This window comes from Ceratotherium simum, chromosome 12, assembly GCF_057802395.1.
Source record: "Ceratotherium simum simum isolate JZ-2026a chromosome 12, ASM5780239v1, whole genome shotgun sequence".
Classification (NCBI taxonomy): Eukaryota; Metazoa; Chordata; class Mammalia; order Perissodactyla; family Rhinocerotidae; genus Ceratotherium; species Ceratotherium simum.
In genome coordinates, this window is record NC_141911.1 from 37863560 (window position 1) to 37880287 (window position 16728).

Sequence of the window (16728 nt, forward strand, 5' to 3'; positions counted from 1 at the left end):
CTGGCCAGCAATTAATGTTAGAAACAACTCTTGAGAGAATCTAATTTGGCTTTCTTACTAGGTCTCTTCTTTAGATAGAAAAGATACCATCTGTATTCTGAACTGAACTCAGTAGAAAAATATACACAAAAGCATACTGTAAGCGCAGATTCCCTGAGGGTGACTGATCTTGAGGACTCTGGCTGTGTTGCGTGAAGAAGTGCAGGGAAAGAATCAGGAAATCCTGAGTCCTGCTACTCAGGCCTGAGCAGTCGGCTATGCAGACTACATACAGCGTGATCCTCAGAAAGTGCATTCTCCTAACCCAGTTGGAGAGGCCTGAGTGTGGTTCTGGAAAAGGAGATGGTGGAGAAAAAAGAAAGCTCATTACTTGTGCTATTATTATCTACCTCTGGGTTAAACTGAACAGTGAGATCAAAGTGGTTTGTTTGTTCAAGTAGTTTTTTAATGAAGCACTTATTTGTTTTGTTTTGAGGTAGTTTTTTTGGAGGGATTAAGGGCAAAGCAGAGTGGAAACCACTTGTTTCTTCCATGTAATCCTATAATAGCTACAAATTTGTTATAGTCTTTTGGTTTCCACAAAGAGGTTTGTATTTGTATATGTGTGTGTATTTGGGATGTGGGGAGACAGGAAGCTGAATACAGAAGAATTGAACCTTGAGAAAGTAAGAGAAGGAAAATAGGGCCTGCTGTGGCGGAAAGTGAAATAAAGAATATAAATACAGCAGTATCTGGGAAAAGGTTCGAGAAACTCATAAAGGATAGCGGTGAGAAAACATAATGATATGTGACACAGTCAATCATAAGAAGTTAAAAAAGCTGAGTTGGATCTTCAAGAATATTGAATCCATCCTCTTTGTTTCAAAGATGAAGGAACTGAAGTCCCGGGAGGCTATGTGAGTTAACAAATTGGTTAGGGTCAGAGCTAAGATCGGCACCTGGGCCGCCTGCCTCATGAGTTGATGGCTGTGTATGGTGGGTGGAAGTCAGACGGGAAGAGCTCTGAGCTAAAGACAGGACAGTGATGTGATTTTCCTGTTCATTATTGTTAGAGAATAATATTTTTAAGTTGCAAAATCGTGCCTCTGATAAAAATATAAGATGAACATACATCATAGATTTTGTTTAACTCATTAATTGTTGAGGGAACCAGTAAGATGTACTGGTGAAAGAATACAAAGTACCACACATATATTTATAGGCAGATAAGGAGTGCCGAAGTGAATTAACAAATAAATGTGACACGGCATAGATTTTATTTAACTCATTAATTATTGAGGAGACTTGATAAGTTAGAACTGGTTGAAAGGAGAATTTGAAGTACCACAAACTTGTACAGTCATGAGCTGCACAATGACATTTCGGTCAATGATGAACTGTATATACGATGGTGGTCCCATAAGATTAGTACCATATAGCCTAGGTGTGTGGTAGGTTATCCCATCTAGGTTTGTGTAAGCACACTCTATGATGTTTGCACAATGGCGAAATAGCCTAACAATGCATTTCTCAGAATGTATCCTCATCGTTAAACGATACATGACTGCCTAGGAAAATAAGGAATGCTAAAATGAATTTATGAACACATGTAACATGGTTCTATCCACAGACAATAATCAATTGCATTCTATCTGATACAATTAATTTGCATTTGTATGGATGAGAATCATTTGTATTATTTTCAGCTCTCTACAAATTATAGGGTTCCCCCACTGTCCGAGAGTAGAGTGTTCCTGTGAAACCTTTCGTAAGCCAAAATGGCGTCAAGTGAAGAAGCAATCACTGTTAATTTATATGGGAAAAATTTTTGAGCATTCCCAGACCCAAAAAATAACCTACCAAATCACACCAAATAACATGTAAAACCTAAAATAACGCTAACATATAGTAAAAGCAGGCATTATATGATAAATACACAACCTATATACAGTAGAAACAATGTATGCACAGTGTAGTTTCCCTTACCAGCATGGGGAAGACAGTGAGCACACAGGAAGGCTGAGAGGTGGTGGTGATGATGCTGGGGTGTTCGGCTGAGTTGTCAGAGGTTGGGGTGGTGGGAGGTACAGGAGGTTGGGATGTGGGAGAGAGAGGAAGAGGGTCATCTATTAACATCTCATCATCATCTGAAGCTATCAGGCAGGCAGATCGCTAATGTCTACACCTTCTATGCCTGCCTGCCTCAATGTCGAAGGTCGAGGTTTGTGGTCTGCTGTGGTTGACGTGGAAAGCTTGAAAGACTATGCTTGACCGCTTGGTCTCTATAATGGCTTGCTGCAAAACAACGCTGAACGCTGCTTTTGCTTTATGACTTTTTTCGTAAAAGAGAAAATCCTCTTCGGATTTCTTTCCATTAGTGAAAGCAGATACTACTGTAGGTCTTTTGGAAAAGCGAAGTGGCATAAAATGAACTTTTAGATAGTGAGGGAAACCTGTAAAGAGTTGTAAACTAGCTCAGAAACAATAAAAGTCAGAGAAAACAGGAAGAGTATATTAAACAGGACGCTCAATAATCTTTTTTTTTTTTCCCATTCCAAAGTCTTACATAATTTTTCCCAACAGGAGTACATAATTGGAGCTGAAGAAGATGCTCCCTCATCTCTTTTGGCTTGCAAAATTGTTGGCAATGATGAAACCAGGCTGAGAAAATGGGAGGAATCAGGAATATAGCCAAGGTCCTACTGTAGGCACTTCTGGTCAGCGTGCTACTGCTGCCGCTGCCTCTGCTGGACACTTGCCACTAGCATTGCTAGATGCCCCATATGGTCACCTGACCCTGCCTCTTTGGGCTACACCCTCAAGATTCAAAGTCTAGGGCAGAGGCATCAAGTTGGCCCAGGTCCCATGTTCTCACTCCAGCTGCCATGGGCTGGGGAGAATGACTGTCTGGTCATTTGGTTTTACTATGGCAAGCCAAAACTCACACGATGGGGAAATCCCTCCAAATAGGAAGGATGTGTGATATGCTGTGTAGTACAAAAAAAGGCAAATATTTACTGCAAGTACTATACTAGGGATACACAGAACAATTGGACAGGCTCTAAGCTTTCTCTGCAGAAAGATAATAGAATGAAGTGGAAAGAGTAAGGGCTTTAGACCCAGATATACCTAGGTCTATGCCAGTCTCCACCATTTACTAGCTAAGTTATTGTGGGAAAATTAGAAACCACTCTGAATCTCAGTTATCTTGCTTATACCATTATTAATATTTATCTCACAGACACTCAAGACTCTGCATGATCTGGATCATTATTTCTTTGACCTATCTACTACTACTCTTCCCTTATTAACTCTGCTCTAGCTCCACTAGCTTTCTTGATGTTCTTTGAGCATAAAAACACTCACCTGCCTCAGGCACTTTACACTTGCTAATTCCGTGCCTGAAAAACATCTCCCTGTATAACTTGCTTCCACATCTCTTTCATTCAGGTCTATTCTCAAAAGTCACCTTCTTTGGTAATGCCTTCTCTGACAACCCTATTGAAAATTATAACCTCTTCCCTTCTCCCTGCTTTATTTTGCTCCATAACATTTGTTACTTGTCTATCTCCCTTCTCTAAACTGTAAGATCCACGGGAGCAGGAAATCAAGTCTGTTTTTACATTGCTGTATCCCCAGCACCTTGAACAACGTCTGGCATATAGAAAGTGCTCAGTAATATCTGTTGGATGAATGAATGATTGCAAAGTGCCTGGCGTATAGTAGACACCAAATAAGTGCTAGTAATTGCTATTATTATTATTTTTTTGTGAGGAGGACTAGCCCTGAGCGAACATCCGATGCCAATCCTCCCCTTTTTTCTTTGAGGAAGACTGGCCCTGGGCTAATATCCATGCCCATCTTCCTCTACTTTATATGGGTCACTGCCACAGCATGGCTTAACAAGCGGTGCATCAGTGCGCACCCAGGATCCGAACCTACGAACCCTGGGCTGCCAAAGCAGAGCATGCACACCTAACCGCTGCGCCACTGGGCTGGCCCCCTAATAATTGCTATTTTTATGAGACTCTTCATTTTTTTTTTTTTTCCTTTCCTTGGCCAGCCACTCTCAAGCTGACCTGCTTTCCCAGAGGACTTCTGATCTAGTAATAGAATTTTACCATTCCAGGAACTCAACCTATGAATTGCCCAGTTAATCAACGTAAGACAATCAGAATATTATAGTACTCATTTTAGCAATGACATTTGGGAGTTCATATTCATTCTGCTCCTTTGTTCTTTAATGTATCTGCACTACGATGGTGGTACCGAATGGTTTATATTTGCAGCTGGGCAAAAGCTCATAAAATTACCTTGAAAGTGTATTTTGAGGCACATGAGAGACACAACATCTGAACATTAGGAAACGTCACTGTAATAGACAGGGTTCTCCAGAGAAATAGAACATATATGTATAAAGATATTTATTATAAGGAATTGGCTCACATGATTATGGAGGCTGATAAGTCCCAAGATCTGCGGGGTGAGTTCACAAGCTGGAGACCCAGGAGAGCCAATGGTTTAGTTCTAGTCTGAGTCTGAAGACCTGAGGCCGGGAGAAGCAATGGTGTAGTTCTAGTCCAAAGGCCGGCAGGCTGGAGACCCAGGAAGAGCTATGTTTCAGTTTGAATGTAAAGGCAGGAAAAAAACTGAGGTCCCAATTTGAAGGCTGTCAATCAGAAATTCTTTTCTTACTTGGGGGACAGATAGTCTTTTTGTTCTATTCAGGCCTTCAACTGATTGGACAAGGCCCACCCACATTAGGGAGGGCAATCTGCTTTATTCAGCCTACTGATTTAAATATTAGTCTCATCCCAAAACATCCTCACAGAAACACCCAGAATAATGTTTGACCAAATATCTGGGCACCTTGTGGCCCAGGCAAATTTTATGTTGACACATGGAATTAACCATGACAGTCACTCTATCTTTTAGATCCACTATTAATTCTTTAGTGTCATAGTATAGCTATTATAGAGAAACAGAGGGCAACAACACTATCTTGAGTAAAAACAAATGTAAGTCATTTACCAACATTTTACTATGTTGGTAAATCCCATTAGTGTATGTGTGAAGGCTTTTAATGTTGAAATTAGCACAAAGAGACTATTAGCAGAATAAAATCAAGATTGCAATAAGGGCTGGGGAACCTTGGTTTCCTCTTCTGAAAACGAGGAGATCAGGTTAGATGATTTTTTTTTTTTTTTGTGAGGAAGATCTGCCCTGAGCTAACATCCATGCTAATCCTCCTCTTTTTGCTGAGGAAGACCGGCTCTGAGCTAACATCTATTGCTAATCCTCCTCCTTTTTTTCCCCAAAGCCCCAGTAGATAGTTGTATGTCATAGTTGCACATCCTTCTAGTTGCTGTATGTGGGATGCGGCCTCAGCACGGCCTGACAAGCGGTGCGTCAGTGCGCGCCCCGGATCTGAACCCGGGCTGCCAGTAGCGGAGCATTCGCACTTAACCGCTAAGCCACTGGGCCGGCTCCAGATTAGATGATTTTTAAAGATCACTTCCCACCCCAAGATCTTGAGTTCTTGATGAAGGAATAAAGGGAAGCCTGTATGCTGGCTGGCAGTGTTACACACAGGGACAATTCTTTGAAGTTTTTTTTTTTTAAAACTGTTTTGTTTTTTCTTCTTCTATTTTTTTTTTTTTTGTGAGGAAGATCAGCCCTGAGCTAACATCCATTGTCAATCCTCCTCTTTTGGCTGAGGAAGACTGGCCCTGGGCTAACATCCGTGCCCATCTTCCTCTACTTTATATGGGACGCCGCCACAGCATGGCTTAACAAGCAGTGCATCGGGTATGCCCGGCATCCGCGCCTGTGAACCCTGGGCCGCCCAAGAGGAGCACGCACACTTAACGGCTTGTGCCACCTGGCCAGCCCCTTCTTTGAAGTTTTGTATGGCAGAGCCATCTTAGTTTGCAACTGAATGACAAAAATAATTTTGCCTCCTTTTATTTGCTCCCAGTCAGCTGAAAGTAAACAAAGTTTATTCTAGAAAATATCATGTCTTCTTCATGAACTTCCTCATTTCAAGTCTCTTCTTGCCCTGGTTACTCTGCCCTCACACATAGTCCAAAATGGCTTCCCCACCCCCACTGATTATGCTTAGGTCAAAATTTATTTATGCTGCAGTATCACCGCAGCCAGACTTTGGGAATTTAATCTCGTTATTGCTATTTCTGAGGTGAAAGGCTTAGCCCCGGTTCAAAGAAATGCCAGCATTAGTAAACTGGTGAGAAAATGTGGGGCTCTGTAGTCCCCAGAAATCACATTTTGTTTAACCCAATGGATCATGAAGACTTGCATACCAATTTTGCTTTGCAGACTGAGAAAAAGCAAGGTCTGCAGGAATGGGATATAGCTTTCCCACTACTTTCCCCGGCCCTGCAGTCGGGATGGGGGTGGGGAGCCAGGCCCAGGCTGTTGCTGGTCGTGGTGGGGGGACTGCAGGAGCGCCACCTGGAGGCCCCGTGAAACAGGGCATCCCTGGGACACCTGAACCTCTCTTGGTCTCTTTTAACCAACTCTATCCTTTCCTTCCTCTGCCCCAAGGTCTTCAAGTATGTTTTGTGTTTTCTGACACAATGACATTCCTTTAGTTTGAGTTTTGGATGGTAACTTTTCTTAACTGCTTTTTTTAAGAATACGTTCGCGGATCTTCTATATTTTTAAACCGTTGGTGCGTAGTTGCATCATTGGAACATATTCCTTTACCAGGGAAGATGTTTTTGCCCTGTGTATTGAAACTCAGTGTTGCGAAATCTGCTAAAGGGAGACTGCTTGTTAAAAGGAGTCAGAGTTCAAAAAAATATTGAATTTATTGAAAAGTTTAAAAATTGGCTGAAAAGTTTATACAGCAGATTAATTTTTGTGTGCATTTCTCTCTCTTTTTTTTTTACCCCCAGTAATGAGCAGGTGTTATTTTTGTAAACAGGAAAAAACAATATTAAAAAAATTTACAAAACAAACCATCTTAATTTAAGCAAATCCACTTCAGTGAACACCAGCACAATGAAACCTTTTGGGGAAAAAAAATCAAGAGCAAGTCTGCATTTGAGAAGATATTGCACATCTATTTTCACAGAGCCCAAGAATTGTGGGAAATTTTGACCCCTTAAATAAAACATATCTCACTTCAGTGTTAAATAAGATACTTCTTTATCACATTTAGAATACTATTAATTTTATTACTTTTCTTTTGCTTTACATAACTTCTCAGAAACTAAATATTAAATTAAGTGGGATTGGGCCGGCCCCGTGGCTTAGTGGTTAAGAGCGCGCGCTCTGCTGCTGGCAGCCCGGGTTCGGATCCCAGGCGCGCACCGACGCACTGCTTGTCTGGCCATGCTGAGGCCATGTCCCACATACAGCAACTAGAAGGATATGCAACTATGACATACAACTATCTACTGGGGCTTTGGGGGAAAAATAAATAAATAAAATTATAAAAAAAAAAATTAAGTGGGACTTAGTTTGCAAAATATTTTCCTTATTAGGAAAGACCCAATTCCCTTAAACAAGAAAGCAATCACCAGGAAAAATCAGAATATATTATTTTCCACATTGCTGTGACATAATCCTCCTCCTTGCTCTGGCTCATTTGTTATAGAATTGTCTAGGTGCCCAGGATTTCCGATGATTTCAGGAATTTTATTGTATACCAAATTTCTGATGATAATAATAACATTGCCATATAATTACAACAACAGTAACATGTGTTTAGTGTTTTATAGCTTACAGAGCACTTGTATACATATTCTCAAATGATCCACAATATTGTTATATCCAGATAAGGAAACTGATTCTAAATGGTCAAGAGGCCTGCCCAGTGTCAGCAATGCATGATGTGCTGAAAAAAGATCATGCACTTTAGAATTAGACAGACTTGGATTCAAAACCAAGGCTAGTCGTGTACTAACTGGTAAACAAACCATGTATCCACTCAGAGACCCAATATCTTCCTCTTTGCTAAGGATGTCCTTGGATAATGAATGTAAAGTGTTTATGGTAGAGTGCCAGGCACGTAGTAGGTTCTTAATAAATGTTAGTTCTCTTGCCTCTCTCTTTTTACAAACTGCATCCTGGGTTTAGAGCATCATTTGGGAAATGGACCTCTGGGTTATGAAGTGTCTGGCCTCCCTATTCCTTCTTATTTATCATCCTGAGAGACTCTTGGGCCTGTTCATGCTCTTGTAGACCAGGTTTGCAGGTCCACGAGAGCCGGGACGTCCACTCTCCGCACCTTGCACGGTGCCTAGCACTAAGTAGGCCCTCTGACATGTTTCTTGTGTGAATTACTGAGCTATTGAACGAATGCACATGTTTGGCTCCTGGACACAGCACATGAAGCACCCTAGGGTGCCTGACCCACTTAGGAGTTTGCTTTGGTTGGGTTAGTTGTGCAGTGGCCTATGGGGCTCCCAGCTTCCTGCCTGCCCTATGCCTTTCCAGTAGAGACCAGATAATTTCTACTCTCTGTTCCCTCTCCATTATTTTGAATCTCTGATGCTAGTGACAAGAGCCCTCTTCCCCATGCCCCAGGGATGGTAGCCCCTGACGTGCTGAGCCGCAGCCAAGGTGGGGGAGATGGGATATGAATAACCTCCACTAGAACAGCCATGAGCAGGAACTATAACAGCAGCCGGTGGCATAGTGGTTAAGTGCACGCGCTCCGCTGCTGGCGGGGAGGGCCGGATCCTGGGCGTGCACCCATGCACCGCTTGTCAGGCCATGCTGTGGTGGCGTCCCATATAAAGTGGAGGAAGATGGGCACAGATGTTAGCCCAGGGCCAATCTTGCTCAACAAAAAAAGGAGGATTGGCATCGGATGCTAGCTCAGGGCTGATCTTCCTCAGACACACACAAAAAAAAACAGCAGAGATTTCTGAAGGTGTGTTTCTTCATCCAGGTCTGTTGCTCCTTGTGAGCACTAAGGAAAGGAGAACTTTTGAAATCAAAGAGAACCTCCTGGAGGAGTTCTGAATCTGGGGGGCTCTGTACGTGGATGGGAAAAAATTGCTTTATTTTCACTCACTTCCAACTGACAATTAGCATTTCCTTCAATTATGGATGTGGGCAACACATCACAGTAGTGTTAGCAGTACCTATGACTTTGTCACCAATAGAAATCACAGATATTTTCACATCATATTACAGTTATTGGCAGATCTCTCAAAATACCACCTACACTCATCACTACTTTGAAATTGTGATAGTTATTTGACCTGACACTAGATCTTATTATTTAATGTGTTAATACAGAAGACATATATTGCCTTATCATAAATTTGTTTTTAAAATATATTCTGATAACTATATTTTAAAGGAATTGATGTTCTTATAATTCTATGTATTTTATTATTCTTGTTTTTCTTTTTTTGAGGGGCAGAGTTGATCCCTAAACCAGAATTCCACCTCCAAGTAATGTTTACTGTCATACATGTGAGTATATGTCTGTGCATACACAAACATATTGTAGCTTTTCTTTTTTATATTATTTTATTTATTTATTTTTATTTATTTATTTTTTGTGAGGAGTACCAGCCCTGAGCTAACATCCATGCCAATCCTCCTCTTTTTGCGGAGGAAGACTGGTCCTGGGCTAACATCTGTGCCCATCTTCCTCCAGTTGTAGCTTTTCTATTCTCCCTAGAAATATACTCTATATCTTTTTAAAATGCATTTAAGAATATTATTCACTAAACTTCCAAAGGGGTCCCTGACCTGCAAAAGATTAAGAGCCCCTGCTACGGTCTGAATATTTGTGTGGCCCCCAAATTCATATGTTGAAGCCCTAATCCCTGTGATGGTATTTGAAGGAGGGGCCTTTGGGAGCTAATTAGGTTTAGATGAGGCCTTGGGGTGGATCCTCCATGATGGAATCAGTGCCTTTATAAGACAACGAAGAGCCCACTTTCTCTCCGCCATGCAAGGGTACAGCAAGAAGGTGGCCATCTGCAAGGCAGGAAGCAACCTTACCAGACACGAAGTATGGGGGCGCCTTCATCTTGGATTCCCAGCCTCCAGAACCCTGAGAGGTAATTGTTCTTTTAGCCATCTAGCGTATGGTGTTTCGTTATAGCAGCCTGAGCTGACTAAGACAACCCCTGTAAGAGGGGAGCCTTGCATTGAGAAGAACCAGTCACAGAAGTGGATTTGGTGGCACAGCATTCACTCAACAAAATATCCTTTTTTTTCCTTAAAAGATTTTTTTTTTTTTGTGAGGAAGATCAGCCATGAGCTAACAGCCATGCCAATCCTCCTCTTTTTGCTGAGGAAGACTGGTCCTGGGCTAACATCTATGCCTATCTTCCTCCAGTTTATATGGGACGCAGCCACACCATGGCCTGACAAGTGGTGTGTCGGTGCGCTCCCGGGATCCAAACCCGGGATGCCAGCAGTGGAGCGTGCACACTTAACCGCTACGCCACGGGGCCAGCCCCACAAAATATCCTTTATTCAGGTCTTTCACGAAATTTTTGTGAGACTGCTTAGCAACATTTTGATATTAGATTTGTTCCCCACTAGCTCTTTGCCCCATATCAGACTCAGCTAGTTATAAGATATGAGAATTAATGGGTTAAATTATTAAACTATTTAAGACAACAAATAAAAGTTGCTTTCTTGGGAGCCTGACTTCAGAAAAACTTAACTGACCCATTGACTCACAGGCCCTGGCGTCTTGACAGATATTTCCCCCCTTTGGTCAAGACTCTAAAGACATGTCAAATGGCTTAGTGTCTCACTTTTTTTTATGTGCTGTGTGTTTGTGGGGTGGGATGGTTCTTCTTTTAAATGTCATTTTATTTATTTTTTTCTCCACATATAAACATTTCTCTTTGGAGAAATCAAAAGATATAAATTATTATTGATTTGTTTATATCAAATGCTTTTATTTGGCCTTCTATGCATGCTGAGTGCTCACAGAAGGTATTAGATTAATGAGTCTGGAGACTAAAATCTTCTGTTTATCCACTTATTTGGGAAACAGCAGATCTCTAAGTCATTCAGTGTAAACTTGCCTGCACTATGTAGCTAATTGCCTCAAACTTGACCCAGGAAACTCTAGAGTTTCATCCATGAGTCCATAATAGGGCCATAGAAACACTAGCTACTACTCTAAATCACTATATAAGGAAGTCCTTCCTTCCTTTTCCCTTCATCCTTTTCCCTTCTCCCCTGGTATTACCACGAGGCCACAGATTGGTATTCTGTGACTTATTCTCTCCCTTTTGCATCCTAATACTTAGGGTAGTGTCGATGGAGGAAAAATTCACTACAATTCAAATAGCAGATATTTATTTGGGCAATTAGAATTGCAATTTGAGAGACACAGATTCAGGTAGAAACCCAAAACGTGTTCCAGAAAAGACAAAGGAGGCAACAGTTTATAAAGGCAAAAAGAGATAAGGTACACAGGTTGTTTTGCAAAATTTGTGATTGGTGCTGGCAACAACTGTTACCTCTTGGCTATACATGATTGGTTGAAGGCCATCTCTAAGGCAAAAAGTTCTTATCTATGGAAGTGAGCATATGTCTTGAAAGAAGGTCAAGATGACAACAGTGAAGCACAGTTTCAAAGTTACATTTCCTCTGTGTAGAGATGTGGTGTGTGTGCATAAGCCCCTTTTCCTTAATGGCCTCCCAGCTCCATTTTAGAAGCCTTGACATATGTTACTCCATTTTGTTATTGCTCTCCACAGTGGCCATAACCATCTCCTCTCTAGCCCTTCCTAAATTCATTTTTTTGTTCTCTTTACCTCTTCTTGTAGCCCCTATGTGCCTATCTTGCTCTATGTTACTTCTGCTCATAAATTGCTTCCTGAACTAAACAGAAAAGTAGATAAATGGATTTCCAGTAAAATTCTGTACAGCTCCTTTCCTTGTAATCTGACACAGAAGGAGAAGACCCTGGTTCTTCCAGCTCCACTTCAGGCAGAACAATTTTTATCCATTTTATTTGTCTGAATACAGCTAGTAAAATTTCATTTGAACAAAGGGTTCTGTGGGTAAAGGAGTTTAGAAACCACAGAACTAGAGAATGCTCTTGGCATGGTTTACCACTATACTTTAGCTCTGGCACACGCTTGGGGAAGACTGTGATTATCCAGTTATCCGATGATGTAAACCCTGGTAAGTGTGTAGTAATAGCTACTCTGTTTTCCCTCTGAAGCCACATGTCTATGTGGCCAAAAGGACAGAGCTATGTGGTTAGTTATTTGTCTTTGGAGACTGTAATGGGTTGAATAGTGTCCCCCTAAATCCGTGTCCACCAGGAATCTCAGAATGTTACCTTATTTGGAAATAAGATTTTTGGAGATGTAATCAAGTTAAGGTGAGGCCATACTAGATTAGGTTGGGCCCTAATCCAGTAACTAGTATCCTTATAAGAAGAGAGAAATTTGGACACAGAGACACAGACATACAAAGGGGAAGACACCGTGTGAAGACAGAGGCAGAGAATGAAGTGAAGGGTCTACCAGCCAAGGAACATCAAGGATTGCCTGCAACCATGAAAGTTAGGAGAGGCATGGGATCATTTCTTCTTCAGAGCCTCCAGAAGGAAACAGCCTTGCTGACACCGTGGATCTGGACTTCCAGCATCTAGATAATTGCGTAGTTTTAAGCCACCTAGTTTGTGGTATTTTGTTATAGTAGCCATAGGAAGTGAATACAGAGCCTTTAACAATTCCTTCGTAGTCCCTTGGTCCTCTCCATGATATCGTTTCTCTCCTTTCATGAATCCAGTACCTTATGCAGTCCTGCCCCTGCCCCCTGTTAGGATCTCTTCTAGGTTGTTTAAGCTTTGAGCTGGGTCTGTCAGTTTCCTCTCCAAGGAGTTTTGTGTTTGAAGTCTCATTTCCATTGAGTGAAAAGTTATTTTTGACATCCCCCAGCTGTAGGACAGGTCCATTGCTTAGTCACAGAGGCTTTCTGGTGGCTTTTTGAAATTGCTTCCTAGAAGTGGACACTTTACCCCTTTATTAGGCTGGTTTTGGTAGTGAAGAGCCCTGAATAAGGAGCCAGAGGATTGAGTTTGAAAAAGCATGTGCTTTTTAGGCATTTTTTAGGTTTAGTGGAAGTATTAAGAGCAAGAAGAATTAACATCCTTGGGGACAAAGTAATAAAGGAGTAATAAAGGAAGTAACTCATAGAGGAGTGGGAGCTGGAAGATAAATATTGCAGCTTCCCGTTCTTTGGGAGAATAATTCTGAGATGCATTTACATGATTCCTCTGAGAATCCACAGTGGGATGGAGCCCTAATTGTCCACTAGTTAAAAATTTACCCTGAGTTGACTTTTTTCCCTTTCCTTTCTCTCTTCTGCTCCTTTACTCTGCTTCTTGAGATCATTTCCCAAGTAGACTACCCACTCTCAGACTCAAGTCTGTGTCTAAGATAGAGAGTACTGAAGGTGACTCTAGAAAGTAGACAGTCAGCCTGGGATTGTTTAGTGGGACTGGATCACTCAACAGCCAGATGGCAACAAGAACTATAGCTGGTGATAGTAGCATCACAATAATCACAAGAATTGAGCGTCTTTGAGGAAGTCTCCACTAAACTGATGGGGAGCCACAGGGCAAATATTGCCCATTAGAGTCCCATGATGGACAGGAATGGACCAGCTCTAGAACCTCTGCCATGCTTAGTCTTTGACTGGGTGGAATCTGGGGACTGTGTGGCCTTGGAGTGAATGCTTCAGTAGATCTCAAAGTTAAGGCAGTGGGAGGCTGTCAGTTAACTACTCCTTACAGCAATTTCTCTCTTGAAAGGGGATCTGAGCAGTACACTCGCTCCCATGGCTGCACTCCTAGAGTTCCTTGCTGCATAGAACTGGGTTCCATAGAGGACATGGTGATGATGGAATTCCAGAATAGCAGAAGTCAGGTGATGGCACTTAACCATCTGAGGCATGGTGGATGTAATTATTATGCCAGGCAGAAGGACTAGAGTTGCATCCAGGGCATTGAGACCTGCAGGGATCTGTGACAATGTCTAATAGATCATAGTTTTCTTGGGGGTGAATGAGATAAACAGGAAGCCAGAGCATGACTTGACTTTTATAATCAGAAAAAAAGTTAAGAGTTGCTGAGAAGAATACTAATATGAACTGTCATATTGGAAAATTGCAATCTCTTTTCCATTCTCCAGATCTAAGTCAATTCTCATACCTGAGCCCGTCAATTGAAGGTGAGGCCTTGTCCTCTAAAGGAAGGACCCTTTAATGCCACTGCAAGACACAATAAATAGTCCCGATTCTATCTCAAAGGGAACTGTGACTGTTTGACAGAGTAATTGTACACTATGGAAAGAGGAGGACTTTTGAGAGCTATTGGATACAGGGTCTAAACTGACACTGATAGGGAATCTGAAAATGCCCTCATGGTCCCACGGTCAGAGTGGAGACATATGGTGTCCAGATGATAAATGGAGTACTGGCCCATATCCACCTTATAATGTGTCAGTGAGTCCACAGACCAGCCTATGATCATTTCCCCAGTCCCCTTGTGAATAATTGGGATTGATATTCTTAGAAACTGAAAGACTGCTCACATGGTTTTCCTGACCTGTGGAATAAGAACCATTATGATATGAAGGGCCAGCTGGTTAAGTGTAACCACTTGGCTTCTGCTATTCTTAAATCCTATCATCCTTGAAATTGTTTTTCCCAGCAAAGACAGTAAGTCACAAGGAATATTGCATCCTGTGTAGAAGTACAGAAATTAATACAATTTTTGAATATTTAAAGAATGCATAAGTGGTGGTTCCCATCACATCCTCATTTAGTTCACTGCTATCGTCCCTGGAAAAATCAGATGGATCAAGATGGGTGATGGTGAACTGCTGCAAGCTTAGTGAAATGGTGGCCCCCAAAGCAGTATCTTACTAGAGTATATTATCATAGGTCCAGGTCCAGCCTCTGGAACTTGGTTTGTGGCTGTTGATCTGGCAAATGTGTTCTTTTCCCATCTGGAAAGAGGGTCAAAACAGAGAACATTCATACAAGAAGGACAGCAATATATATTCCATGCTGCAGAGCTATGTTAATTCTTCTGCTTTCTGTCACAGTATAGTAGGAATGGACCTTGATCATCTTGATATTTCACAGAACATCATAGTATTCACTATATTGATGGCATAATGTTAATTGGGCTGATGCACAGGAAGTGGAAAGTAGTCTGGATACCCTGGCAAGATATGTGAATGCCATAGCCTGGGAGATAAATCCTACAATGATTTAGAGGTCTGCTATATCTGTGAAGTCTTGGGAACTCAATGGTTTGACCTATGTAGGGATATCCTCTGTAAGGTAAAGGGAAAGTTGCTGTGCTTTGAACTTCCTACAGAAGTTCAAAAAACAAAAAAATGTCACAGCAGCAATGGGCCTCTTTAGATTTTGGAAGAGATTTTCTGACTTACCCATTTATTGGGTAAGTCAGAAGACTAAATATTAGGTAGAGCTCAGAGAAGGAGAGGACTCAGAAGCAGGTCCAGGCTGTACTGCAAGCAACGTTATTGCTCAGGCCACAAGACCAGGCATATTCCATGAAATTAGGAATAATCATGCTAGATAAGGATGCTTGTGGACTTTCTGGAAGCCCCAGTAAGAGATTCATAGGCAAGACTTCTAGAATTAGCAAAAATATAACTTCTATATTAAAGAAGTACCCATCATTTGAAAAACAGCTTTTAGAATGCTACTGTAGTAGAAACTGAATGCCTGATAATGGGACTATCAAATAACTATGTGATTGGAACTGCCTAGCAAGAACTTTGTCATGAGTGAGCACTCCCAAGTCGTAATGTTAGAAAGATGAAGTTGCAATATGGTATGATGAAATAGTACATCTGGGAGCTGGTCAAAGGGCACAGATAAGTTACAGGGATAAGTAGTCCTGACCCCCAGGTCACCTACTTCTCTTGCACCCATATCTTTCCCTCAGCTCAGCCCTATCATTTCTTGAGGAGTTCCCTATGACCAGCTTGGTTCATGGATGGGGTGGCTCAATATGTTGGTGATATCTGAAAATGGACTGCTGCTGCACTATGGCCCCCCTTGGACTGTAGCCTGTGGGCCAGTAATGAGATGAAATTCTCTCAGTGGGTAGAGCTTTGAGCAGTATGCTTCCATCAATTTTGTATGACAGAAGAGGTCTGAGCATTGGCAATAACTTGGCTGGTTGGTCAGGGGACTAAAAGGAGCAAGATTGGAAGACTGAAGTAGAAATCTGGGGAAAGAGGAAGAGGGATGGGCCTATGAGTGTGGGCACAAAAATCTTTGTGCTCGTAACAGTGTCTGCTGGGAAGCATCCATGGCAGAGGAGTCACTTGGCAATAAGGTGGACAAGACGATATGTTGGATGGATGTCAGCCAGCCTCGGTCAGTGCTTGTGCAATGGGCCCGTGAATGGAGTGGCCGTGTGTTTCAATGATCTATTGTGATGTAACAAGCCACACCAAAACTTAGGGTCTTAAAACAATGATTCTTTTGTTTTTTTAATTTCTCATGATTCTGTGGATTGCATCAATGGTTCTTCTGTGTTACTTGGTTCTAGTTGAGCTAGGGCTATCGGCAAGGGAGCTTTGGAGCTGCTCCACAAAGCCCCTCTACTTAGCTAGCTTGGGTTTCCTTATAATGTGGAGGTCTCAGAGTAGTCAGACTTTTTACATGGTGGCAGGCTTCTAAGAGGAAGCATTCTAAGAGCATGAAAACAGAAGCTCCTGGCTTCTTGCTGCT

The 16728-nt window shown here is 41.8% G+C and overlaps 1 long non-coding RNA gene across 2 annotated transcripts in view; it reads left to right on the forward strand.

Moving 5' to 3' along the window:
• The window catches only part of LOC147915829 (uncharacterized), an 82807-nt gene that overhangs the window by 42477 nt on the left and 23602 nt on the right, over positions 1-16728 (forward strand). For both annotated transcript variants that reach the window (XR_015553809.1, XR_015553808.1), the window contains exons 3-4: positions 9374-9432; positions 9924-10028. This is a non-coding gene — a long non-coding RNA (uncharacterized LOC147915829). The remainder of the gene's footprint in view (positions 1-9373; positions 9433-9923; positions 10029-16728) is intronic.